The sequence below is a fragment of the Pezoporus wallicus genome, unplaced genomic scaffold, assembly GCF_028554395.1.
Source record: "Pezoporus wallicus isolate ANWC-B61680 ecotype Strahan unplaced genomic scaffold, APGP_CSIRO_Pwel_v1 scaffold_7402, whole genome shotgun sequence".
Lineage (NCBI taxonomy): Eukaryota > Metazoa > Chordata > Aves > Psittaciformes > Psittacidae > Pezoporus > Pezoporus wallicus.
Genome location: NW_026641037.1, coordinates 2,740,940 through 2,766,881, shown reverse-complemented (window position 1 = coordinate 2,766,881; position 25,942 = coordinate 2,740,940). Strand labels below are relative to the sequence as shown.

General features: G+C 41.0%; 1 long non-coding RNA gene across 1 annotated transcript; it reads left to right on the top strand.

Annotated features, from left to right (window-relative positions):
- The first annotated feature begins 21,764 nt into the window (after positions 1-21,764).
- Positions 21,765-25,474, top strand: LOC130605980 (uncharacterized). The gene is made up of 3 exons (XR_008973845.1): positions 21,765-21,938; positions 22,424-22,630; positions 25,067-25,474. It is a non-coding gene; the product is annotated as an uncharacterized LOC130605980 (long non-coding RNA).
- The last annotated feature ends 468 nt before the right edge of the window (positions 25,475-25,942 follow it).

The following is a 25,942-nucleotide window of genomic DNA, read 5'->3' as shown; positions in this document are numbered from 1 at the left end:
GACCTGATACAGGCAGAGTGAGATCTCTGCTGATGAATTCTAGTAATGATACATGGCCTGAAATTACCAAGCAACACAACTAATGAGTGCAGAAAGACAATAATGAACAGGGGAGTTTGGAGAAGTAATTTAGATTTCAGCTCTGAAAATAGACAAGTCCCTTAGCTTCAGCTACTCACCTGTCCATCTTCTGCAGTTCTGTACCTTGGAGTGAGGCAGTTTTCAAATGGACTTCATTTACAGCTGTGGTTTTGACTTCTTTGGTATAGGTAGAGGTTTATAAATCCAACAAGAGAGCAGTTCTCAGTCTGGAAAGAAGCTGAAATTGTGGTATCATGTTGGTTTTGTTGTGGTTGAACTGCTCAAAGTCACTGCATGAGCTATGGGTCTCTGTGTGCAACATGCGCAATGCAAAGGAGCTGCAGTCTGGGTGTATTTGCTAATAGTTTACTGTATGTATATATTTCAGTGTATAAATGGCATGAGATTTAATGTTGGTGATTAGTATTTGCCTGATGGCACTGATAGAGGAGAGTTGGTTGCAGGGTGGTCAGGTCCCATTGCTGAGCCAAAGGGGCTTCTGCTCCTGCCGGGCTGAGCCCCCACTTCACTGATGCTCTGTGGAACTTGAGTGTCTCTTAAAAGAAAAGCAGAGCACTGCTTAAACTATTGTTGGAGTAGAAGAACTGTCATCATCCACATTTTTTCAGTGGACAACTTCCCTGTTTGATGTGCATCTTATTTTTAGTCTCAATTTCCCAGGCAGGAGAGCTTCCCACCTGCTCAGTGGGTCCTGACACAGCCCCCTTTGCTAGCCAGTGATGGCAGGGTTCTCTGATTCTGTTGTTGCTGTTTTCACAGGAAGGAGCTGGGGAAGAAGACAGAGCTGCCACACTGCAGACTTATCGCAGAGATTGGGTGATGTCTATACAAATATTTTTCACAGAAGATTGATGAGGAGAAAAAAAAGCCTATCTGACAACACAGAGACATTCCTTAAATTTACATTTATTTCTCTGAGCTTGGGGAGAAGAAACAGTCCTTTTTAAAAAGAAGAAATGCATTTTGACGCATCTAATTTAATTTTTAAATCAGACTGTTTCGCTTGGTTGGTAGCACTTCTGATTTTTTGTAGTTCTCAACAAATTAAAACTAACATTAGAATAGGAAGAATACCATCTGTCACCTCATATTCCTTAAAATTAGATTTGTGGTTCATTTTGGTTGAAGAACTCCCCCCTGAGCTTTATTTGTCAGCTTCTTTCATAAGCCAGAGATGTGCCTATGAAAGGTGTACTTATGTATAAGCCTGTCTGTCAGGTCTTTGATATCAATTTGACTGCAGTTTGTTGATTCACAGAGTTAATAAATATCTCAAAGTTATTCTGCAAGATCTTCATGACATGTCATTAGCTGAACCAAGGAGGAAGGTGGGAACTGTAGTGTCGCTATTGCAGTTTAAGAGGCTAAAACTAAGGAACACCAGCAATAACATTAATTTTTGTTGAAGCACACTTCCTTTGTCTAAAATACTTATTTCTATCTTGCTTATTTTCTAAAAATACTTCACCTTTAACAATATGGTAAATATTTGTTGGGAGTTGAGTAGGCTGGAACAGTTCCCAGTGCATTTCAAAATGAGAGCTGCATTTTGTATCCTTGAAACTTTCCCCAAAGATTTGAGCTCCTTATGTAGGTCCTTGCAACACCTTTTGCATTAAAGTAAATCCTTTGTTCCTTTTACACTGCTATTAAAATATGTTTTCCCAGAAGTTCACAAATAACATGGTCTGTCTGAAATGCTGCTGCTTTTTCATTTGGGGAAAGCTGCTAATTAAACTGAATGTGCCTGTCCCAGCTATAAATACGTGCTTGCTGATATACACTGTCAATGGTAAGTCATTTAGATGGCATAAATTGCTTTCATGTCATTTCACATCATGCAAGATGGCACCTGAAGTGCTAGGACGCCAGCTGCTCTCGGGAGATAGAAGGATATACGAATTTCTAATTTTTTTTTAAATTTATTTATTTATTATTTATGACTATAGAAAAACAGCTAAGATCGCTTTACAGTTCAATACCGTTTTTCTCTGTGTTCCAGCACTGCAGGGCAGCATTGCTGGATTTCGGTTTTTGTTTTTGTTCAGGAGAGTATAGGAAGCCAATGGCTGCTTGCTAATTAGAGACCCCATTTGGCTGCGTGCTTTGCTTTATTAGACTGTTTGGAGAATGTAATTAGCTATCAAGCCAGAATAAAGCTGTATATCTCCAACCATATTTAATCAAAAATTGTGCCTTGGTTGCTATTCAGTTGTTGGCTTCAATGTGTGGTTGTCTACATAATGCAATTTGAGTATCTGCAGGGTTTCTGCAGAACTCACAACCCGTGACAACCACATTTATGGATCTTACCAGACCAATGGAAGGAGTTCTGTCTTTGCAGTACAATTCTACAAATACACATAAAGCAGCAGAGACATTTTCTGGGTCAAAAAAAGAGACACTTGACTGCCCTGATTCTCCTTGAGGTGTACAGCGGTACTGGAGAACAATGAACCAGGAATGACAGGGGAAACATTGGTTTCCTCCATTTTTGCTGTGTCATCTACTTCTCAAACAAATCACCATCTTTAGGTTTGTGACTGTGGAGTCTGTAAAGCCACATGGAAACCTGCTTTGGTTTTAGCAAAGCATTTTGTGTGGCACAGCATGTTTTGCCAGGTTTTAGCTGTAGATGCACTAGTTGCTCTCAGAACAGACGTGATATTCCCAGTGCTTGGGTTTGCTTCAGAAGTTGCAGGCAGCCAGTCAGCAGCAGGGAAGACAAAGAAAATATGAGTTCTTGCGGCCTTTGTTTGGATCTGATGACTGCTGTTTATCTTTGCCTTTTCTAATCAATATGCTTTCTGGCAGCTTTACTTTTAATGTTATATAAACCAGATATGTTTCTGCTGGTGAAAATAAAATGAATGTATACTTACGTGATAGCAAGAGCCAAATGAGAAATTTGTTGCTGGCTGCAACAGGATCAAGCCCAGGCTTCATCCTCACGTATTTTGTCAGAGAAAACACAGCTGAAGGATGCATTTTCCCAGTTTATGTAAAGAATATTTAATTGATAGCAATCTTCCCAGTATTAGATAAAATAAAGCATTAAATAAGCAACCAGTTCTTTACTGGTTTGCAGTCAAAATTGTGTTTTGTGTGTGGTAGGATGGCCAGTTAGTTATGTATTGTGTATGCACACAAAGACATAATTCTGCTGCAAGCCACTAAAAAAGAATGGCAGCTTGATGTTTCAGTGTGGTAGGATAATTCATATTATGCATCTCAATTATAATCAATTTCCTAAACAGAAAATAGCTCTTCTGAAAAGCCTTTGTCTATTCCAATTTATCCCAGTATCTGTGAGGAAACAGATTTCTTATCTGTGTGTTACTCCATGCCTCATTTGAAAATTCTCAGGCATTGCGTATCAAATACCCCTATGGCTGAGACTTGTTGGCACTGATGTTGGCAAATGGACAAAGCCTGGTGACTAAAGATTACTCTGAGAACACCTGTGGCTCTGGAACCACAGTCAAAATTTGTTTTTATAAGAAAGTTATTATGATCATAATGCTAGTAAAGTGGAGGTGCTCTGGCCAGGTGCACTTACACAGCCACCCCTCAGTGGGAAAATCAACCCTCTCTATAAACCAGTGAGGCTGCTCTTCAGGATCATTTGAGTCTTGCTGTGAATGCTGCTGACTTCCAGAGCTTCATCCTGCAATACAGAGAAAACATTTAGCAGTCAGTAGGCTATCCAGGCAGAAGGCACTCGCTGCCCATTCGCTCTGGCTCAGCACTGCCTCCAGCCTGGACAGCATACCCCCCACACTATCACTCCTCTCGGGCTTATCTGAAATGGCAGTTGCATTCTCAGTACTTTTTCACCTTCATTAGCTAACCAGGCTCTCAGTTCTTACAGTCATCCTAGTCACTTCTCTGTGAGTCTGTTCTGGTGTGAGGCCTGTTTTTCAAGGAAAAGCTTTAAGTGTGGTGCACTGTGCTCTCAGCGATGCTTGTCTTCACAGTATCACAGTATGCTAGAGATTGGAAGGGACCTCAGAAGATCATCTAGTCCAATCCCCCTGCCGGAGCAGGAAGACCTAGATAATGTTACACAGGAATGTGTCCAGGCGGGTTTTGAATGTCTCCAGGGAAGGAGACTCCACAACCTCCCTGGGCAGCCTGTTCCAGTGCTCTGTCACCCTCACTGAGAAGAAGTTTCTTCTCAAGTTTAAGTGGAACCTCTTGTGTTCCAGTTTGTGCCCATTACCCCTTGTCCTATCATTGTTTGCCACTGAGTAAAGCCTGGCTCCATCCTCGTGACACTCCCCCTTTATATATTTATAGACACTAATAAGGTCACCCCTCAGTCTCCTCTTCTCCAAACTATAGAGACCCAGCTCCCTCAGTCTTTCCTCATAAGGGAGATGCTCCACTCCCTTAATCGTCTGTCCACCCTGTGCTGGACTCTCTCCAGCAGCTCCCTGTCCTTCTTGAACTGAGGGGCCCAGAACTGGACACAATATTCCAGATGCGGTCTCACCAGGGCAGAGGGGAAGGAGGACCTCTCTCGACCTACTAACCACTCCCCTTCTAATACACCTCAGGATGCCATTGGCCTTCTTGGCCACAAGAGCACAGTGTTGGCTCATGGTCATCCTGTCGTCCACTAGGACCCCCAGGTCCCTCTCCCCTACACTGCTCTCTAACAGGTCGTTCCCCAACCTATACTGGAACCTGGGGTTGTTCCTGCCCAGATGCAGGACTCTACACTTTCCCTTGTTATATTTCATCAAGTTATTCCCTGCCCAACTCTCCAGCCTGTCCAGGTCTCGCTGGATGGCAGCACAGCCTTCTGGCGTGTCAGCCACTCCTCCCAGCTTAGTGTCATCAGCAAACTTGCTGATAGTACACTCAATTCCCTCATCTAAATCATTGATGAATATATTAAATAATACTGGTCCCAGTACTGACCCTTGAGGCACTCCACTAGTTACAGGCCTCCAACTAGACTCAGCCCCATAGACTACAACTCTCTGGCTTCTCTCCTTCAGCCAGTTCGCAGTCCACCTCACTACCTGATCATCCAGACCACACTTCCTCAATTTAGCTGTGAGGATGCTGTGGGAGACTGTGTCAAATGCTTTGCTGAAGTCAAGGTAGACCACATCCACCGCTCTACCATCATCCATCCACTGTGTTATTTCCTCATAAAAGGCTAAGAGATTGGTCAAGCATGATTTCCCCTTGGTGAAGCCATGTTGACTGCCCCTCATAACCCTTTTATCCTTGATATGCCTTAAGATGGCACCAAGGATAAGGTGTTCCATCCCTTTCCCAGGGATGGAGGTGAGACTGACCGGTCTATAGTTACCCGAGTCCTCCTTCTTGCCCTTTTTGAAGACTGGAGTTACATTTGCTTTCCTCCAGTCCTCAGGCACCTCTCCCGTTTCCCAAGACTTGGTAAAGATGATGGAGAGTGGTCTAGCAATGACTTCCGCCAGTTCCCTCAGCACCCGCGGGTGCATCCCATCTGGACCCATGGATTTATGGATGTCCAGATTGCTCAACTGGTCTCTAACCCATTCCTCATCGACTAAGGCAAACCGCTCCGTTGACCTGACTTCATCTAAGGTCTCAGGGGTACAGGGCTCTTCAGGACTGCCTGCAGCAGAGTAGACAGAGACAAAGAAGGCATTCAGTAACTCTGCCATCTCTGTATCTTCTGTCACCAGGGCACCCATCCCGTTCATCAGTGGGCCTACATTGCCTCTGGTGTTAGTTTTGTCTGCCATGTATTTGAAAAAGCTCTTTTTGCTGTCCTTGACCCTTCTTGCCAGGTTTAATTCTAAGGATGCCTTAGTCTTCCTAGCTGCCTTCCTACATCCTCTAGCAGCAGCCTTATATTCCTCCCAAGTGGCCAGCCCCTCCTTCCATGACCTGTAAACTCTCCTCTTCCACTTGAGCATACCCAGCAATTCCCTATTTAGCCACGCAGGTCTCCTGGCCCTCTTCTTTGACTTCCTACATGTCGGGATGCTCCAATCTTGAGCTCGGAAAAAGCAATCCTTGAATGCCAACCAACTATCTTGGGCCCCTTTACCTTCAAGCAGCCTTGCCCATGGGATTTCCCCTAGCAATTGCTTGAAAAGGCCAAAGTTTGCCCTGCTAAAGTCCAGGGTTGCAATTCTACTTGCTATTCTACTGGTCCTACCACACAAGATCCTGAATTCCACCATCTCGTGGTCACTGCAAGCAAGGCAGCCCTCAACCCTTACTGCTTCGACCAGATCCTCCTTGTTAGTGAGGATGAGATCCAGCAGTGCTCCTCTCCTGGTTGGCTCATCCACCATTTGCAGGAGGAAATTATCATCCATACAGTCTTGTCATACTTTTCTCTACCTGAGCACCTGCCTGATGGCAGCAGCAGATGCAGTTGCATGGTGTGCCCTCAAGCACTCGTGTTCTCTTCCTTCATTGGTGATAATTTACAGTATCACCTTCACCCCAAGCTTCTAGGTAAAAAAAAAGTGTGTTTAAGAAAAAAAACATGAAACACTTTGTCTAGGACCTGCCAATTTTACATGGCAAATCTCTTGTCATTCTGAAGAGGAGATGTGCCTCTTGGACTCTGAATTCTAGCTTATACGTGGTGATTTTTGTTGCCTCTGCTCTGTGTTCTGGATGATAACCTCTTTGAGTGACTGCTGTCTGTTTTGAGACAAACTATGTTATGCTACAATTTCTTTTCATCCACCAAGCAGCATGGCCGCCTTCCCTTGTTTCCTCTAATGTTTGTTAAACTGAAGAACTTTTTAATACTTTTTTTAGAATAAAGTGAAACTCTGCTTGGGTTTTGGCATCCTCACAGTATACTTTCACTTCACAACACCTCCAGCACTTTTACTGTTGTCATTTGGCATGGGTTCTTACTTCCATTCTTCATGGCTCTCTACTTTCTCTTAAATATCTGTCTTCATGCTGGCCCATTGGTCAGCCAGTCAGGTTCTGGAGCCCTCCCCTCTTCATCAGCTGTCTCCCCTCAGCTTCCCTTTTTGGGGGAAAGTTAGAAAGCATTTTTTGGTGTGGTTTTTTTTTATTTTTTAATGCAAAAAATGTGGAGTTTCTTCCACGTGTAACTCCCTTACAGGCACTGCTCACTCACTACTCCCTTTAACTTCTCAAAAGTTTTACTTTACAAAATATTTAGTTACAGGCATGTGTTTACTTACTTGTTTTAACTTTTCATTTAAATGCACAATCTTCTCGTAATCGGGATTAATACTGCTTTTTCTCTGTGATTATGTTTCTACAGATGAGTCTTCTTCTTAGAACTGCACATGCAGTTCCTGATGTTTCTGTACAGCGTATTCATCCACTCCTCTCTCACAGCTTAGTTCTAACATTTAGTTTCTGAATGCATTTTTAATCCTCTGATTTTCTCCCCTGTGAGCTCTGTCAGAGCTCACTTCACACATAAATAACTTCTGTTAGGTGTTCTTTCATAGCTAGTGCATGTCCCACAGCTTCTACACTGTTGGCTGTGTTTTCTCCTTCATTTATGGAGCTATATTACACCCCTGCTTTAGTAAATATCAGGATTTCTCTTCATTGTTTTCTCTTTTTGCATTGAAAAGAAGAAAGGATAAAGTCCAACAAACTCTTCTGCTACTGCTGATTCTTTCTTCAACTCCTCTAATTCCTGCACCTCTGCCTAGCTCAGCTTCCCACACTCTCCCTCCTCCTGGCTTTGCAGCCCATCAGCAGTGCTTGAAGGCAGGGAGCCTCCCTCACACCCTCCCTCTCAGTCCCAGCCCAGCCCTGAGCAGACTCTGCAGAGTCCGGCAGACCACAGAGACTATAAATTGCCACCAAGCACTACTGCCCAATCCGATTCACTTACTGTCCTCCCTTTGCTGCGGTCAAGGATTTCCCTGTAAGAACAAGTTCTTACCAACCCCTCCCTTGGTTACAGCGGTAGAATCAGTGCATGGCCATGCAGGTGTATGTGGCTGCGATGGTCCCGGGCTGCATCAGGGAACACCATGGTGCAGACTCTGGCAGCGACAGGTTTACTACAGACCAATTGTGTCTGCAGTGCTTGCCCGACATCATTTTTCCATACGCAAATGGTGATGTTTCCGGTGTACTTCAGACACAAACAGGAAAACCTTCCTTCCGGACATGGTAAATAACATTACCTCATCATCTGATGATATTCTTTACAATGGTGTTTTATTATAATGGGATGTTGGACATAATACAGAGAGGTTAAGGACCTTGATCCAAGGTCTGTGAGCCCTGGAGAACAGGGAGGAGTATCCACACCATCACATGTGCAAGTTCGGAGTCTGGCTAGGGAATGTAACAGCTATGTGAAGTGTTTGGGGCTCGCAGGGAAGGCTGATCCTTTTTAAAGGAATGGCAGCAAAAGATTAATGTTCTCCACCCTGTGGATCTATGAAACACACCTCATATTATTTTGAAAATGTCTAGGTTTTGGCTGCTCTAATAACTTAATTTTCTTAATCCTCATAGATTTCCCCTAAGGAGACTGCAAAGTGGCTTGTAGTCATATAAGTGAAAAATATACTTTTCTAAATATATAAAGTTTAATTTCATATCATTAGGCTGGTTATCAGCTCAGGAGCTAATCTGACAAGATGTTAAAAATACTAAACGCCTAATGAAATGGAAATATTTGGTATGTTTTGGTGGATATACAGACCTCAGTGACCTAATCTTGAAGACCTTAGCATCTGTTTACTGTACTTCTGTTGCTGATTGTCATGTCACAATCAATACAATTCTTTCAAGCCAATCTTTCCCCCACTCTTACGAGTTTCAATAGGAGGATTTTGCCTAAACTGCCTTCAGAAATTAGGTACTGAACAACCTACTAAATGGATTCAGATGATTAGCACAGGCCTAGTTACAAAGGTGGGTGTGAAGTGCTTTTGACAGTGAGGACAGCACCATGTCAGTAAGCATGTCCTAGACCCTAGGTCCAGCTCTGTATTGTCACCTTGTTGCTCCTTGTGTGTAGAGAAGCATATGCCAAATCTCTCCCTGTGCTGGGGCTTCCCTGGAGGGCAAGCCACACTGGCTAATGACACATCTTGGTGATTTCCAAGAGGCTTTTGTTGCTAAATAGAAAATTTCATTGCTATAGGTTTCACCACTGAAACCTACAGAATAGAATTAGCAGTATTTATCTCTGAGATTGCACTGCTGGCTGGCAATCTGCTCTTCCCTGAGGCGGGACAAAACACTGTGGTCATGGCTTGTGACAGAGTACGTGTTTGTACAGCACTCAGACCTCACAGGAATGTTCACGTGTTCTGCTGCCTGGGTTATCTGGGTTTTGAAGGCAAAATTTGAAGTAAAAACAAAGTTGAAAGTCAGAAGTGGCTGTGCCTCAGTCCCTGTCTTAACAGCCTTTCTGTTAAGCTACGCCTGAATTCAACATTGCTTTTTCTAGTAGTTGTGCGTGTTCAACACGTATTTTGAAAAGCCAAGATAGAGCCAGGTATTCTGAGGTATTCAGAGCTTGTACCCCTAATAAAGAAATACTTTAAATAAACATTTTTGCCTACTGTTTCTATAGCATGCACCTTGTAAATGTATTTATAGTCCTTGCTGAACCTGTAGGAAAGGACCAGAAGCACTAAACCTGAGTCAGTGATTTCTTGCTGTTTTAACTCGGTTTGGAGGGGGAAAGTGCACTGCCTTATTGTCTTGCTGAGACCTGTTAGAAAGAAATCCCACTTAGAGCTCAACAAAGCCTCTGTTTCAACAGCAAATAAGAATACTCAGTGGTATTTAAAGTTTCATCTAGATTGTATAAAATGCCTACAATTTTATGTGTCAGTAGGTAAATTCTGAGCCTCTTATTATCAGAAGTTATAATGGCATACAGCGTGTTACAAAAAAGGCAGCACTGCAGATCCTGAGGTATTGAGAATGCTGTGTCCTGCAAAGATGTCTTTTAGTCACGGATGGAGGGATCTGCCTATGTTCCTGCACAACACCTGGAAGCAAGAAAGTAGCAAGGACAGCTCAGGGCTCTGGATCTCCTCTTCTCCCTGCAACACACAGAGAGAAATACCTTTGTGGATTTATGGCAGTATATTCTTGAGCTGTGACTCAGTAAGAGTAGTTGGACTACTCTTTAAAGTTGCATGCAGTTTAAGTTCAATAAGGTAAGTTAAATAACTTATATGTGCTCATGAAAGTATCATGTTTTAATTATGTTTTATTGAAAATGCATTTAAATCCTATGCAGCCTCCCATGTCCATGGAATATGGTCTGGTATTTTCAGCTTTCCTTCTATGCTTGTTTAACACAACAACCTTTGCCCCAATTTGATGTTCGCCCCTTTGAACTAATGCCAGTGGGACTCCTTAGGAAACAATTGTTACCCAGTGGGTTCATGCTGAGCCAAGCTGAGTGAACAGGATCTCCTGGTGCAATGGGGAACTTCTCCTGCCACTGCTCACCTGCAAGATGCTCTGTGGGCTTCCATGGGAGAAGGACTAAACCCAATTGGGTTTAACCAGATGTAGCCAAACTGAATGAATGTGAATTTCTGGGGAGTGGAGGGGCAGCTTTTTGTGGGTGTCACACTATGACTGGCACTGTCCTAGCTGGGGAGAGCAAGAAAGGAGGGAAAGGGTTACAGGGTGGGAGGCTTTGGGGGTGTGTATTTTTGTGCCAAGCTACTTACTATAAAATCCTAGCTCCTATGAGATCAATAACAAAATTGTTCCTCTTGATTTCTGTAGAACCAGGATTTTCACACTTTGTTTTGCTCGAGGGAAGCAAGGACCTTTGATCCAGCCTAGATGAATGTTTATGACTAAACTTTAGTTTTGTCAAGTATTTCTTGACAATACATGTTAAGCATTTAATCAGCTGAACATTACACTTTACTTCAAGAGGTAAAACATGAGGGCTTCAGAGTACATTTAGGAGACATGATGATGTGACAGTACAAAATGTCAAGAAATTCATCTCTTGTTTGGTTAGCCTTGATGATTTTAATGGCTAATATTTTAAAGCCTGGCAGCAGACTGAATCTGACTTTTGGATATGTAACCGATTTGAAAGAATGCTTTTTAGGTTTTGCTTTTGTAGTGTTACCATATGCAGATGTGGTTGGAGTGCTAGGGGGGGACACAGGTAGGCATGCTTGTACAACCACTGCTACACAGGTTTCTTTTTGTGATGTGTTCAGTGGCAGTGGTGGACTGTATGGTGCTGCTTTCAGTTCCCCATAAAATAACTTTAAACAAATGGAAAAACAGAAGGGGAACAAATGAAATAGAAAACAGCAATTGGCAAGCACAGGCTGCCTCATAGCTTTTTTTTGCTTTTAATTATTGCTCAAAGCAAATGTTGTAGTGTTGAAAATTGAGACCTCAGCAGTCCTGTGCTGAATGTAGCAAGAAAGATTTTATTTTAAGAAAGGCATGTTTAATTGTTTCTAAAATGTTTTAAAGGTTATAAAAGTCTCTAGACAATAATACTATTTCAAAATGCATTATGCATGCCAAAAAAAAAAAAAAAAAGGCACAGTGAAGTTGGTTTATTATGCTTAAAGCTTTATGGAAAAATCTTTCACTTTAAACTTAATAAAACCCAAGCATATCTTAATTAAAAACGGGAATGTAAGGCATAAAGATGTACTATCTTGCTAATATTCTAGCTCACTGTATAACAAAGCACATTTTCCTTTATTCAAATTCCTGCTTCACTGTAACAGGGATCTGATGGAGAAAACACAAGAGAATAATAAAGGGAGGGTTATTTTCACTAGAAATAACAGTTTAAGAAAGCCTATTATCCCTTTTATATTAAAAATGAAAATATTTATAGACTTCTCTTTTTTTTTTTTTTGTTAAAGAGCATTTTAACAGAGATTTTGTCTGTTCAGAATGAAAAAGGAATTGAGCCTCAATATTTCTAGTAGGCCATTTCCAACATTCAAAATGAAAGAAGCTTTTTTTCCCCATTAAGACAGTGGTGTTGGAGCAGCATTAGATTTATGTAAAGTACCTTACTCTTCCTGTGAAGTCTCAGAACTGCAGTCACTTTTTTAAAAAAAATTCATACGTTATTTAAAAACATTCCAGAAGAAAAAATAAGTTTCTACTACTGACCCTCATAAAGCTATAATGTCTGTTCCTGTCATAAGAATTTCAAATTATAATAATAGTGTGGTGCTATTTATTTATTTATTTATTAATATCATTTTATTTAAATGGTGTTGGCATAAAATCCTGCTGAGAAATATTCTAATTTGTTATGGCTCTTTCAGTCTGGAATATAACCAATCCTTAATCATATGTATAAGAGAGAGGGGGATTACATACTTTGTGATTGCTTCTGGAGTGCTTGCTCATTTACACGTAAAGGAAAATTCTATCAAGTTTATTGTAAATATTATTGTAAATATTTTTAATATTATTGGAAATAATCCCTGTTGGATGAAACTTTGGTTTATGGTTGTGCTTTCTTCTTCAGACATAGAGAAAATCAGTCTGAACAAAAAGCCTTAAATTTCTTTTATGATGACATGTATAGTTGATTTATGTGTAATTCACCATGAAATACTGGCTCATGGTTCAAATTAAGTTCAAAATTATATAGGACTAAGAACAGTTTAAGAAACATAGAAATTTCTTGAAACTCAAGAACCTAGTAGTCACAGACAAAGAAATACACAGAGCAGAAAAAATGCACTGGGAATCAATTGCAAAGCAAATTCTTTCAGAAAAACTATAATTTTTATCAGCTCAGAATTGTTGTCTTAGAAGAATATTGAATCCATACCCTCTCCACAGCTGGACTTCTGCCAAAATCAGTTCATATGCACATCTGCAAGTGAGAATGCAGGGCCAGATGATATGCAGAGGTCCCTTCCCACCTCGACTTGTCTAAATTCTGATGGTTAAAAACAGAATTAAATCTCCCAGGACTTTTTTTTTTCTGATGATCACTGTCTGGAATCAGTGAAATGCTGCAGATTAAGAAGCTGAGGGTGACCTACTGTAAAACAAACATGCAAGCAAACAAACAACCAACCCCATATATCTTGCAGCATATCAGCCACTTGTCCTTGTAAAGCTTTATTGTGATTTTAGCACGGGACGCTGGCATAGCCACAGCCCTTCTCTTGGGTGGTTGATTAGGGGTTCAAAGAAGAGCAGAAAAATATTTTTTGAGCGTTTGCTTTGGTTTGTTTTTTAAGCTGCACTGGAGTCTGACCTCTTTGCTTAGCATATACTGCATCAAGACAAATGGATTTGAGCATTCAGCTGGCATCTTCATTGCCAGTCACCCGCCTGCCTGTGAGAACACAAAGACTGTAGAGTAGTTAGTAAATATGATTGCTTTTTTAGATCAGACATGAGAAAGTATTTCTTTACCAACAGGGAGGCCAAACTCTGCAACAGGCTTTCTTGAGAGGTGGTTGATGCCCCATGCCTGCCAATATTGAAGAGACGTTTGGACAATCCCTTAACAACATCCTTTAAATCTGGGTCAGCCCTGAAGTGGTTGGACTAGATGATCATTGTAAGTCCCTTCCAATTGAAATTATTCTATTCTAATCTAGTATATTTTTCTTTCTCCTAAGTGATAACAACCCAAGTTAAGGGGGGTGGGGTGGGGTGTGCATTCATGTTTAATTCCATCGCTGAACACTACTTTCTAACATGTACATGAGCTTTCGTGCTTTGCAGTCTTTCTCCTGACTTCAGCAGTACGAGTGTCAGATGAGCCTATGAAACAACTACAGCAGATGCATCTGTGTTGTGAACATGTGGACTCATGATGTGACCACTGGCAGCATGATGCAGAGCACCACGCTCATTCTTCTGCTGGTCCTTAAGTGATTAAAAATGAAAGTTTCATCAGTGTATCCTCAGCCACTTGCATTAAACAACATTCAACGACTACTACACCATTTTCAGGCACAGTAGTTAATGCAAATATGTTTAAAGTCATATCAGTACTTATTGAGTGTACCAGCAAAATTTTCTTTGCCTCTGGAAAGTTTAGTGGAAGAATAGCTAAGATACTCTTGCTTTGTAAAGCAAACAGTGGGCAAGCCCACATTTTATGCAGATCTTCATGGATCAAAATATGTTATTTTTCTATTTGAGACTAGTGTGATTAAGAAGTGAAAGCATTTATAATTCTAGTGCTCATAAAGCAGGTTTTACTATGGCTGGGAGTATAAATTAAAGTTACACAGGCCTAATTTTAACAGATGTAACAAAATACTGTTGGGAAACTTTTGGGTTGCTAGAGATGATAGTGAGAGCTGTGCAGAGCTTTAAAAAACTTAACATAAATCTGTAGAAATGTCTCAGACTTGTAAAAAAGAAATAGCATTCCAGTCAATAGAGAACACCTCAGCTACAGTCAATTTTTAGAAAGCACTGAAGAAATGCCTGAAAAGCATGAAATGCTAATCACACATGTGGTTATGGCAGAAATAAAGATAGCTTATTGGGAAGAACACGTAGTAGACTAAAATCATGTTGAGTAAAAAAAAGAAAAGCATTTGGTTTACACATGGAGTTAATTAGGTGTTATATTAAACTTAGGCAGACTGTCATGCTACTCTAAGCATCTTTGAAAGGACCGAAGATAACACTTGAGGATTGATGCACAATACTTGAAAGGTTGAATATAACTGAAATAAAGGACAAAAATCCTAAAAATTATTCCAGTGTATAAAAGCCTATTCCAGGCAGGTTCATTCTACTAAAATTGCTGGTGAAGACAGGTAGGTGATAGTCGAAGATTTTTAGCTCTGGACACACTGAATCAGGCTGCTGGTCTGTATGTTTGACCTCTGAGTAACTCTCAAGCAATTGCTCCAGCTAATTCCTCCTTTTCGATTCTCTGTCTCCTTTCATGGAATTCCATGGGGCTAAACAAATGCTGCTGAGATGGAACCAGCCAGCGCTGCAATAAGCTGCTGCAGCCCCTTCCCTGTGTGTACAGTCTGGCTTCCAGCTGGCTTTGTGCCTCACCAGCACCCAAGGACACCCTTCAGCTCTGACTGTGCAATAACTGAGTGCCCTCACTGGATGACAGACAAACTCAGGAAGGCAGCTGATCTAATATGTGTTAAACAGCATGAAAAGTGGAAGACAAACTGTGACTGTGTTTAAAATCAACAATGCCTTGGGAAGTACCATTACAGGACCTGCTGTAGTTGTTTCCCTTATCAAATACCCATTAAGTGGCTAGTATATCTGCTGGTAACAGACCAGCAATAGAGAACCAGGTATTATACTTTCTTTTCCCCCAGTCTGTCTCCTATTTCAACTGAAAAGTGAATACCTAAAGATGAGAATATACTATACTTTCCTCTGTGCCTAACTTCCATGCCTTTTAATGTTTATATTCAAGGCGAAAATCATAGAATCATAGAACAGTTAGGGTTGGGAAGGACCTTAAGATCATCTAGTTCCAACGCCCCTTGCCATGGGCAGGGACACCTCACACTAGACCATGCCACCCAAGGCTTCGTCCAACCTGGCCTTGAACACTGCCAGAGACGGAGCATTCACAACCTCCCTGGGCAGCCCATTCCAGTGCCTCACCACCCTCATAGTAAAGGACTTCTTCATTATACCCAATCTAAACTTCCCCTGTTTAAGTTTTAACCCACTACCTCTTGTCCTGTCACTACAGCCCCTAATGAAGAGTCCCTCCCCAGCATCCCTATAGGCCCCCTTCAGATACTGGAAGGCTGCTATGAGGTCTCCACGCAGCCTTCTCTTCTCCAGGCTCAACAGCCCCAACTTTCTCAGCCTATCTTCATACAGGAGGTGCTCCAGTCCCCTGATCATCCTTGTGGCTCTTCTCTGGACTTGTTCCAACAGTTCCATGTCCTTTTTATGTTGAGGACACCAGAACTGCACACAATACTCCACGTGAGATCTCATGAGAGCAGAGTAGAGGGGCAGGATCACCTCCTTCGACCTGCTGGTCATGCTCCTTTTGATGCAGCCCAGGATACTGTTGGCTTTCTGGGCTGCAAGTGCACACTGCTGGCTCATGTTCAGTTTCTCATCATCCAGCACCTCCAAGTCCTTCTCTGCCAGGCTGCTTTGAATCTCTTCTTTGCCCAACCTGTAGCTTTGCCTGGGATTGCTCTGACCCAGGTGTAGGACCTTGCACTTGGCATGGTTAAGCTTCATAAGGCTGGCATCAGCCCACCTCATAAGTGTGTCAAGGTCCCACTGGATGGCATTCCTTCCCTCCAGCATATCAACCGAACCACGCAGCTTGGTGTCATCAGCAAACTTGCTGAGGGTGCACTCAATCCCACTGTCCATGTCAGTGACAAAGATGTTGAACAAGACCGGTCCCAACACCAATCACTGAGGGACACCACTCGTTACTGGTCTCCAGCTGGACATTGGCCATTGACCACAACTCTTTGTGTGTGGCCATCCAATCAGTTCTTTAATCCACCAAGTGGTCTATCTACCAAATTGATGTCTCTCCAATTTAGAGACAAGGATGTCGTGTGGGACAATGTCAAAAGCTTTGCACAAGTCCAGGTAGATGACATCAACTGCTCTACCCCTGTCCATCAGTTCTGTAGCCCCATCTTAGAAGGCCACCAAATTGGTCAGGCAGGATTTCCCCTTACTGAAGCCATGCTGGCTGTCACCAAGCACCTTGTTGTTTTTCATGTGCCTTAGCATGCCTTCCAGGAGAATCTGCTCCAAGATTTTACCAGGCACAGAGGTCAGACTGACTGGTCTGTAATTCTCTGGGTCATTCATTTTCCCCTTCTTGAAAATGGGTTTCCCTTTTTCCCTCTGACTGCCACGATTTTTCAAATATGATGGACAGTGGTTTAGCAACTTCATTCACCTGCTCCTTCAGGACCCACGGATGGATTTCATCAGGTCCCATGGACTTGTGTACATTCAGGTTTTTAAGATGCTCTCAAACCCAAGGTCTTCATTCTCACAGTCCCTGCGTTTGCCTTCCTAGAATTGGGTGGTGCAGTCAGAGCCTTTGCCAGTGAAGACCGAGGCAAAGAAGTCATTCAGTACCTCAGCCTTTTCCAAATCCTGTGTAGCCAGTTCTCCTGAGAGCTTCCTGAGGGGTCTGCATTGTCCCTAGTCTGTTTTTTATTCACTACATGACTATAGAATCCCTTCCTGTTATCCTTAACATCCCTAGGCAAGTTTAATTCTAAATGGGCCTTAGCTTTCCTAACCTGGTCCCTAGCTTCCCAGACAACATCCCTGTATTCTTCCCAGGCTGCCTGTCCTTGCTTCCACCTTTTATAAGCTTCTTTTTCCCTTTGAATTTTTCTCAGCAGCTCCTTATCCATCCAAGGAGGTCTCCTGGCCCTCCTGCTGCACTTCCTTCTAGTTCGGATGAAAACATCGTATGAAACATCCTCAGAGAATCTGACTCTGGATAGATTTTTTTTATGTGAACAGTTTGTTCAACAAAAGAGATGGGTTTGGATAAAGTTGAATTAACTAAAGTTTGGCTGAGAAATGTTTTTTAAAACTAACATTTAATTTCAGTGGTTTTCAATTATGTTAATACTTCCAGATATTGAGCTGAATTTAATAAAATACATTAAAAAAGTAAAATATTTTTTGATCAAAACAGAAGCTTTTTTTTTTTTTCCTGTTTTCCTGATGAAACTAGGAGGCTTTATTGTGGAGTTTTCTTTGCCTCTATATATTTCCTCCCCACACCTAGGCTAGAACACCCAGAACAGGAACATAGATATCACGGCAGGATGTTGAACTTCCTGCCTGTGGGCATCCACACTTTTCAAGAGTAGGGATTCTGAGAATGTGTATGAATGTTTGTGTTATTTAATTTCATTTTTATTACTTTATTTTGCAGTGCTTTACAAGTCAGGAAATAAAAGGTAAGGCATAATCAGCAAACAGAATCTTACTGGCTCTTTGGAGGAAGTAAGAGAAGCCACAAAAGAGAAGGGCACAAAACCAAAATAATTTCGCAGCTGCATCTGGATGCACCTAAGAAAAGAGACAGTGTGGCCAAGATTCACATAGGAAGAGAGTTGCAGGGAATAAGGCAAAAACCAGTTGATCATTTTGGCATTGCAGGGAATGAGGCAAAAAAATTAACACAAGTGGGGATCATTTTGGCAATAAAGCTTAGGAGGAAAAATTTTTGAGAGACGGTGTTAAAGAATGAGGGTGAGAATTAGCTAATGCCTAGTTGTAAAAAGAAATGGAGAAAGTGGAGTCATAGCTGATTAAGAGGTTACCAACCAAGGTCAGGAAAAGGACAGCAGGAGTTAAGCTGAGAGAGAGCAAGGGTGGGAGAGCAGGAGATGAGCAAACAAGTACTGGATTGGTGGGGGTCAGAGTGGGTGCAATGGGATTTTGGGTTTCAGCTGAGTGGAAAAAGAGTAATTTGAAGAAGGAACTAGTAAAGAAGATTAAGATATAAATCTGGACCCTTCAGCGATCTGAACAAGATGTAAAACGAAGAGAAATCAGTTCAAAGAAGTAGAGAAACATGGGAGGCACAGAAACACATAGTGGGGTAGCAGTCAGCTGCTCCAGCAACAAAGTGAGCCACAAAAGCCTAATGGAAATGCATTAAAAATAAGTACTTATTTCCTTAATTTTATTTTCTATTAAATGGAGAAAGGGCTCTCAGTATTTTTCTGTTTCATTTTGCAACTATTTCTTTTTTTTTTTTTTGGTCCAGATAAATATCCTAAAAACACTGAAAACAGAAAATACACTGAGGAGCTTTCACTTGGTGGAAGTTACCTGTTTAAGTGTATGTTGAATTTGAGGAAGAAGGTGGCTTTTTGTCAGGCTTGTCCTGCACAAAATTCTCATGCATACGAACCCTGCATAAGTCTATGTCAATATTTAAAATATTTGGATCACTGCTATGAATGTTACTGGTAATGATAAGTATAGAGAAAGTTGTTTGAAGGTCTTTTTAGAACTCATCTGTAAGCATGAGGTGTTGTATGTAGCTTGGCTGCAAGTCCTGTTTCAGGTAAGAAGGAAGAATGCAAAAAGGTACCCACTGGAAGCTAAAATTTTGTACTGAGCACTTTCCAGGAGATTAAAATGAAAGCACAAACTCAATCACTAAATACAATTGATCATACATCTGGTTTACATTTTGAAAAAATATGCTCTTTTATTTTTTTTTTCCATGCAGATATATTTATGGTAGACAGGAAGGGGAAGTACCTACTAGAAACTGCCAGGGGTTCACCAAAAAATGGGGGAGGGGTGCTTAAGTACAAACATCTATAAATTCATTGGGAGTAACTCTAAATTGGTGGTGTTTTTTAATCCATAAGGCACATTATGCTGTCAGACTCCTAATAGTGTTTACAGAAAACTAGCCTAGAAGCAAACAATTATGCTAGGTAACAAAAAGAAGATTCCCTAATATATTGGTTAATTATTACAGAAAATATCAGGCATTAAAAAGTACCCTGATATTTGCAAGTTTCTTCTCAATACCGAGGTTGTATTCCCCAGATACAAGATCAGCCATCCTGCACTTGCCTCCTGGTGAACCTAGGAGTGATTCCTTCAGAGGTAATGGAGTTTGACTCTTGAAATCGGCTTAAAATGAAGTGTAACTGAAAACTCTTTCTGCGGCTTGAGGTTTAAGTTTGTATTGCTGTTATGTTTATTTGTTTATGTTTTGTATGTGGTTAATTTTATTTGTTTATGTTTTGTATATGTTTTGTATATGTTTAATGTCGAAAAAATACAAACAATTATGGTCCCAGCTTCCAAAAGAGCACAGTGTTTAACGGCTTGACTCTGTGGACATGCATGCATCTGTTTTATTATTTGTTCTACTACCTTAAGCCCATATCCTACACGTTAACACAGCTTTTGCAACACTGTCATGTATATTTATCTTTGGGTCAGGCAATTACTGTTAGAAGTAATGCAGATGACAGCTAAGTGATTTACAATTACATAGCCCACTGCTTGATTTTACAGCTATGCATTGATGCGCCATGCAATCTGTGTACCCAGTAAATAGGTTTTCTTTCAGATCTCTTTTCGGCAAGACTGATCAAATGCTGAGGCATGTCCGTGTTTTGTTTTGACATCTCGCATCCAAGACAATATGCTTCAATTGACAATGCAGGTTGTTGTGATAGCCTTTAGGCATGATGACACTAATGATGTCCAAGCATAGTAACTACGGAAAGCAAACTCTGAAACATCTCTGTGGGTAAGCAGATTAAGGAAACAGAGATTGGAGGAAGTTGTTACTGTAACGGTTCATGATATCCGAAACATTTGTTTTAGAGCAATTAAGATAAGCTAGCAGCAATAAAATTAATGATCCTGTGGTAATCTAATGAGAAAAAGTGTGAGAAGACATAACCAATAAAAAATGGAAATTGCATGTTTTCTGAAGAGTACATAATCACTTCCAGATTGTGCATGCTCTAGTTTTCTGTATATTTATTAGCAGAATACATTAATAGACCACCACTATGAAATGCTGCAGTTTATTCTTCTTGTAACCTTTATATTTGTGGAAGGCAGGCTGCAGTTTTCAGTCTGGGGCACGCTTCACTGTCATTTTCTATCTGTCCTCTTTCCTACAGACAGACAAATATATAAACAAATTTCTACATAGCAAAAAGAAAAGATAGTTAGAAATTCTAACCTGTCCCATTAATCTATAACTATATTAAACACCAATTTGGCAGCGTACCACAGTTCATGCATAGCGTCAGTTCCCATTCAAGTTGTATGTGTGGTACTTAAAACAGCTGGACTGTATTTGTGTCTACACAAGAAAACGGACCTGACGAGTTGCTGTGGCATAATTTAATAGCGAAACTGGTGCTGGGATAACCTCTCTCCCCTCTCTGAGCAGACTTCCTGCGCTTGAGAAAAAGTTATCACTTCTGTGTAATTAATGAAAGTTAGCTATTTACCAGTGTAAGTACATCAGAATAAATACACGTAAGTAACACAGTTCTGTCAGATTTACTAGTCTGGAGGAGGAAAGTTTTAAACAGCAGAGGAAAACCCAAACAATTTTTTAAATGGCTGTGTTGTGAAACACAATTGTCTTGGTATTTGTAAGTTTATTTTACAAGACGTACACAGTATTGTGTATTGACATTGAGATGAATTAATATCCTTTATTCAGGTGGGTATTTGTGATTATGCTGTCACAGTAGCTTGCCCAACGCACGCCAGGGCTTGCTTGCTCTGACTGGGTATTACATGATTTAGAGACACACATAAACAGGTGAGTCCTGAGGAGTACTTTTTGCTCTCTCGTAGCATTTTTAACTCAGTCAGAAGCCTGTGCAAAGGTTGGGGGTCTATTTCAGAAATGAATACAGAGGAACCATCCCCACTCGCACCCCTACTGCACAGGTGGAGCAGCTACAGGGACGACATGGAGCGGGAGCACCCGGGAATGCTGGGTTGTGATTGGTCTGTTTTCCCGCGGCGCCAGGTGATTGGTGCTCGCTGCTGCCCTTCTGGAAGGTTCGGTGTAGGAACTGATGGGAGGGGGGGTGCAGGTGAGGGTTATGTGGAATCTGGGATAACGTTGGGGTCATTCAGCACGGGTTAGCTCCCTGCTCGTCTGGGCTGTCTGCGTGCACAGCTTTGTGCTTACTGTGGAGAGTGCAGGTGCAGGCAGCCACAAGAGCCCAGCTGAAGCATGGCTGCCTGGTGCCTCATCTAGAAGCACCTTTGGTTCAGGCTGTGTGTTGCTTGAGAACTGAGGTGGATCACCCAGTGTCATCAGCTGGATTTGGTTTTGCAAGTGAGTTGTTACAGAAAGTAGATGAGCTCTGAGGGCTGTTACTCCTCTTCAGGTAATCAAAATTCTGGTGGTGACTACCTCTGTTGGCTTTGCTCTGCTGAGGAAAATAGTGGATAACACTGTCCTGCAGCGCTGTGGAAACTGGTATTTCAGTAATAGCTTAAAATGCACAGGGTTTTGTGTCAGAATAACAGGGTGACTGCTTTTCTGCAGGAATATATTCTTATTTTATCCATTAACCTCAATTCTTGAAATGCTTGTCAATTACAGAAGAGTGATGTAATTATTTTGTGTAAGAAGTTATGCAATGTATAGATGGCATTCTTGTACCTCAGGGTAAGAGAACTTGGGACACTAATATGAAATTTACATCCAGCTTTCCATGAAGCATAAGACTTGTGACCAGGGAAATGAGTGGGACTGTAACAACACAGGCTCCATCTTTCGTGTCTCAAAATAATTGAGTCTGTGCAGGCAGTCTTACCCTGAGCAGTAAAAATGTTTTCATCCATAGCTGTTTCCCATGCCTTTCTGCAGGTGGTTATTCTGCCTAAAACATCATTGGGGTTCAGCTGGTATTACTGTGTGCTGAATCTGCAACAGAGAAAAGTAGCCAAATACTGCTACATCTGTCCTGTTAAAAAAATAATTTTGCTTTAAATTGTATTATTAAAACTGCCTTGGGAGCAAGAGCATGGAGAAGAGCCTCACTAAGAGTTGAAGGGCTGCTGCTGCGTTTGCTAGGTGACAGTCTTTTTGTTACCAGACGGTACTGGAGAAAGAACTTTTAGGAAGGGATCCTCATTGAAGAAAGGCTTTTGGATGCCTGTCTTCTCCTGATCTGCATGTTTGCTTATTTTGCTTGTTGGCCAAGTCAGGAGTGAGTATTTATCTGTCATTCAAAATAATTCTGTAATACAGTATTAGCTCTTTTCTTTCTGCAGAAAAAGTGTTTAACATAAACACATGACCAGCAACAGTAATGTAGAAGGATTGAGCTTTCTTGCTTGTGGTTCTTAATTATTTTGGAAAGTAGGAACTCTGGGAAATACCTGACTCTTCCCAGTTACTGTGAGAAATTCTGTCTTTTTAGGATAAGGTGCATGTGTCTGCATGGCTGTGCTTTTTTTCCTAGAGATTATGGCTGCATGTAGTACAAAAGGTGTAATGTCATGCAGTACTTAGTCCAACTTGCATCCCTGTTTAGTGTAACTTTTCCTTCTATTTAGCTTTTTTGCTGTTCTCTTCATTTTTTACATTAATCTTCTGAGGTACTCCACAAAGAAATATGTGAAATTAGGCTATTACAGTGAATTACAGTGGAAGTTGAAGAAAATATTGGAAGTGTTTCAGGGAGAGCAACATTAAGTAAAAGAAATACCCTTATTTGCTGTGAGAATTCAGAATAAATGGAATGGAGAGGCTGTCTATCTAAATCCCTCATTAGGAATTGTTCGCTTCCATCTACAACAGAGCATGCCTGAAGAACTGTGTGCTGCTTACTAGGTGTGAATATAAGCAGTTTGGGAAAGAGGCTAGTTGTTAGCAATTAACAGTGGTGGTTGTATGTTTTGCTCTCAGATTCAACAAGCTGAGAGATAGACAAGATAATATGCATTCTGTTTGCCAGCTAAAAGTGCTCAGAGCTATTACGTATGGCCTTATTGCTACTGTGTGAAGTCTGGGCTTTGATTTCTTCAGTCTGTTGTACTAACAGTAGTATTGTTATGATGAAAAAGACCTTGTAGGACTTGAAAGATGATGACATAGTTATAATTCTTTTGGAAATCATGTTGTATTTACAATATCATACCACATTTACTGCTTCTACTTCAGTGTGCAATATTTGATGATTTTAAAGAAGCTATCTATTTACATTTTTTAAATTTTTTTTCCTTGGGTGGACACAAATTTACATGCTGTACTTTTCTTACCAGTTCCAAAGCTAGCTGTACTCTCAACCTCACCACAAATTATGTACGTCTCCTCCTGCAGTCTAGTTTACTGAGTGGTTTTCCACTGTCGAAAAATATATATATGGACTATATGAAAAAAAGCAGACTCCAGATACAGTAGATTAGGTTGCAGAGACATAATAACTTCTCCATAAGGTCCGAACTGTTTGACTGATCTCATAATGAGTTTTTGTAAATGAGGCCTTTCACAGAATCGTGGTTGGGCATGAAGCTGAGTGAGGCTGAGATCAGGCTTACGTTAGGCTGCTGATTAAAAGGGAAAGCTTATTGCAACATGCTGTTAATTATCTGGTGGTTGTTTGCTCAAGTATCTCACAGTTGCAGAATGGAAAGGAAAGCACTATCATGAATTTGCCAGTCATGAAGACAACCAAATTGATCATCATTTGTGCTGTGTACTCTTCTTGTAATTCTCTAGTATTAGGTACTGAACAGAGGAGAAACAACTAAGATGTAAAGAGGAAGATAAATTCTTGTTCTGGAGAGTTTTGCTTTGAAGTTGTTCTGGAGAGTTTTGGTTTGGTTTAAGTTGCTATGTGCTAGCACAGTGTTGTGATGTTTGTACTGTAGATGCTGCAGGAGAATATTAAAAGAGAAACTTAATGATTGCTTGAAAACATGAAAAAACACAACTAAAAACCATCCCATGGATGTAACACCTGTGCTTTTTTTTCTTTTTTTCCCAGCCATCTTAAGTGCCTAATTTTTCATGTTTTCAGTAGACCTTCCATATAAAATGTAAAAGCTGTGCTGGATCATTATCTGTTATATCATTATTACTAGAATAAAATTATCCCCTTCCCAAAATTTTAGAAAGGAATGAAATTACAGGATGTTTAAGCATGGATTCTAAAGTACGTAGCAAAGATTTTATTCATGAAGTTTTAATGCCTGAATACAATCTGAATATGTTTCTGTGAATGTTTTAATTGCAAGCCGATAACAAGGGAGTCTTTTATGGCAACAGTCATTCATTGGATCATGATCAGAAAGCAAAGGAATAGAATTCTGAAGAAGGGAGGCCAACTCCCTCATTGCTCATGTTCCCTCTGCTGCTTTCAGTATAATTATGATGTATTTCTGCAGTCCAGAATTTAGGGGTGGGGGCAAAAATAATGGGGGAGGGAAGTTAAACCCTTTGGTAGTTTTGACTCACAAGAAATGTGTTCTTATTCAAAGAGAGGTCTGTCTCATTACTGTACAGAAACCAAACAATAACCATTCTCAGTGGCACTGAAATGAAATGTGGGCTGGACCAGCAAATGCAGTAGCAGATTTGTCCAGAGAAACATTGGGGGTTGTGTGTCTTGGTGGATAGATCCTGCTTGTTCCTTGGACAAACATGAAGATTTGCCTCTTTGCATTGAGCTGTGTATACATTCACCGCAGGAATATTTGAAAGCCCATCATGTCACTGTGACCCTGTGGAATGAGGAGGAAGGGAATCCCATGTGCTTTATAAACAGACCTGGAAGCACCACTCACCCTGCATCTGTCAGACTGGTATTAGTGTTTTACTGGACCAGCCATGCAGATTGATTATATTTTTCACTTTTGCGATTGGTGATTGAGTAAACAAAATATATTCTTAAATAAAGTGATTTACAGAGCACTGGTGATCTCAAGTGACTTAAATTTCATCTTCTTGTTGAGGCTTCCAAACCAGGAGGGATAATCTGATCTGTTATTCCAGTTTGATGGTAAGATAGTAAAACCCCAGTTGTCTAGCTTGCTAAATGTCTGTGGGAATTGTTAGCCTGATTGTGTTGGCCTGTGCTGGTAGAAACAGAATCATAGTACTGCTACTAAATGCCACTTGTAGCCTTGTGAATGTAATAATGGACAGGGTTTTTTTGTCAAGCAAATTTTCCATGTTCTTGTAGATAGATTTTTCTAAACTTACTTTCTTAAATGTGTTTAACCATCCTTGATCTCGTCTGTCATTATCTAGAGTCAGAATTTCTTTTAAGCAGCATTGCATACCTGAGAATGAGAGAGTGGACAGTGGACCTTTTGCTTAAAGGTGGGGGATGCTACAGCCAGTGCCAGCTGTGGCCAATAAGGAGTTGGTCATTTTGCT